This window comes from Halyomorpha halys, unplaced genomic scaffold, assembly GCF_000696795.3.
Source record: "Halyomorpha halys isolate HHAL.00 unplaced genomic scaffold, Hhal_1.1 Scaffold22.1, whole genome shotgun sequence".
NCBI lineage: Eukaryota > Metazoa > Arthropoda > Insecta > Hemiptera > Pentatomidae > Halyomorpha > Halyomorpha halys.
Genome location: NW_027104816.1, coordinates 1,139,194 through 1,141,202, shown reverse-complemented (window position 1 = coordinate 1,141,202; position 2,009 = coordinate 1,139,194). Strand labels below are relative to the sequence as shown.

At 30.6% G+C, this 2,009-nt stretch overlaps 1 long non-coding RNA gene across 1 annotated transcript in view; it reads right to left on the bottom strand.

Annotated features, from left to right (window-relative positions):
* Positions 1-2,009, bottom strand: part of LOC136795311 (uncharacterized) — a 707,978-nt gene that overhangs the window by 513,361 nt on the left and 192,608 nt on the right. The gene's annotated exons all lie outside the window — the stretch shown is intronic.

Sequence of the window (2,009 nt, the reverse complement as noted above, 5' to 3'; positions counted from 1 at the left end):
GTACCTTAATGTTCCCAATGTTGCCGATCTAGTCCGAACCAGATATCACTCCTTCCATTATAAACTCCCTAACCACTCAAACCCCCTAGTTTCTAGTCTTGCATCCTCTTCCATTCCTAACAATTCTCCGAGCCGCCTGAACAGAAGAAGACTACGAGACCTGCTAAGGTATAACGTCATTAGAGTGCTACCAAAGTTCTCTACACGCCTGTAACACTTCATTTTAACTGAGATCAAAATTACTAATGTACAGTTAAATTACTAATTTAATCAAATGTACAGTTAAAAATAGTAATAAATAAATAATTTTTAAAAAATAAATAAATTTGCTGTTTTAAATTACACTGATGGACTCAGTCATGTTATAAGTTTAATCAAATACATCAATAAAACGGAGAATTTTTTGTTGTTATTGCAGGAAAAAAGGATTAAATTAAATTTTAAAAACTACATTAGATGACTTAGAAACTAATGAATAAATAAAAGATGATCAATTATTGTTATTTATTGATTATCAATTTTAGCTTTGAACGAATAAGTTTATTTTTTTAATGTATTGTAATTTATAAGTGGTTTTCTAAAGTTCAACTTGCACCAAATACGAATAAAACAAAATATATGATAAGCAGTAGAAACGGGAATAAATTCGGTGATACAGATATAAGAGTTGACACAGTTGATATAGGAGTGATACGGACATTCGAACAGATAAATAGGTTTAAATATTTGGTTCTAGGGTACTTAGAAAAACAAAATTGATGAGGAAATAAAATCGAGAATTCTTGTTATATTTTAATTCAAAAGTTTAAATATATAAAAATATTATCCTTCCCACCCTTCTATATGGATGCGATACGTAATAAGACAATAAAATATGAGCCCTAATAGATTTATTTACGTTAATAGTTTTCGAGATATTGCTTTTTAAAAAACAACATTTCATAAAAATGTTGTATGGGACGCACTGAAAGATCAGTAGTTAGAGAATTTATATTGAAAAAACTATTTGACGTACAGATGTCGTTCATGAGATATAGATTTCTCAAAATAAATTAGCTAATTACTAATCTTTCAGAAGATTTTTAAGAAATTTTGCTTTTTAAATACCTATATCTCGAGAACTATTGGACGTAAATAGCTCTTTTAGGGCTAATATTTGAACAAATTTACTCTTCTTTAAATAATGTTCTCATAGATTCTCTAGTGTTGTTGGTAGTTTTTAAGATATAGAGCTCCGAATGAAAAATTAATGTTTTTTAAGGTTTTGAAACAGCCGCAATTTTTTATTCCCCCTACCTAGACTTGGCAGATTCATAAATTTTTACGAGTAATTATACATAGTTTTCATTAAGGTAATCAAAAATGGGGGTGAGATACCTGCCTTTTTTCTTCCCGGCTCTTGTACTATAAGGTTGTGGGATTTAGTAACGAAAGGATCTTTAAAATGTTCATATTCTGAACCGAGGGGTAAAATTCCGAGGGGTAGAACTCGAAGTAGATAGAAGGTTGGGTTAAACACATTTGGAAGATTTGGATTTGGAGGGAGCTCACTGAACGTACAGAACGATGTGTGTAGAGAACGATTGGTTGCATCAGCATTGAACCTCCGGGTTCGCCAAGCCTTTTGTATTATACATACTTTTTCCTACCAAGCACCTTGTTAATATACTTATAATTAAGACGTTAAAAATAACGTTTTCTTGGCTTCACAAAGGAAAAAAAAAAGAAGTTTGGCTTCCAATTATGGACGAAATTAGATTTTTACTTAAGTAGTTTAGTTTGCACAAATTAAGTTTTTAGATTAGATTAGATTTTTATTCAGGGCGATCAACATCTAGGTTATTACACCCTTTTGACTTCATCTATCTTCTTGTCTTGACATTTGATGGTTGAATGTAGACTATTTCCTTTTTTACACTGGTCAGTATTGGTGGATTATATTTTAGTATAAAGTTGAGCTTCTTCCAGAAATTTTATTATTTTGTCTATGGATTCTGCTGAGTCTTTAA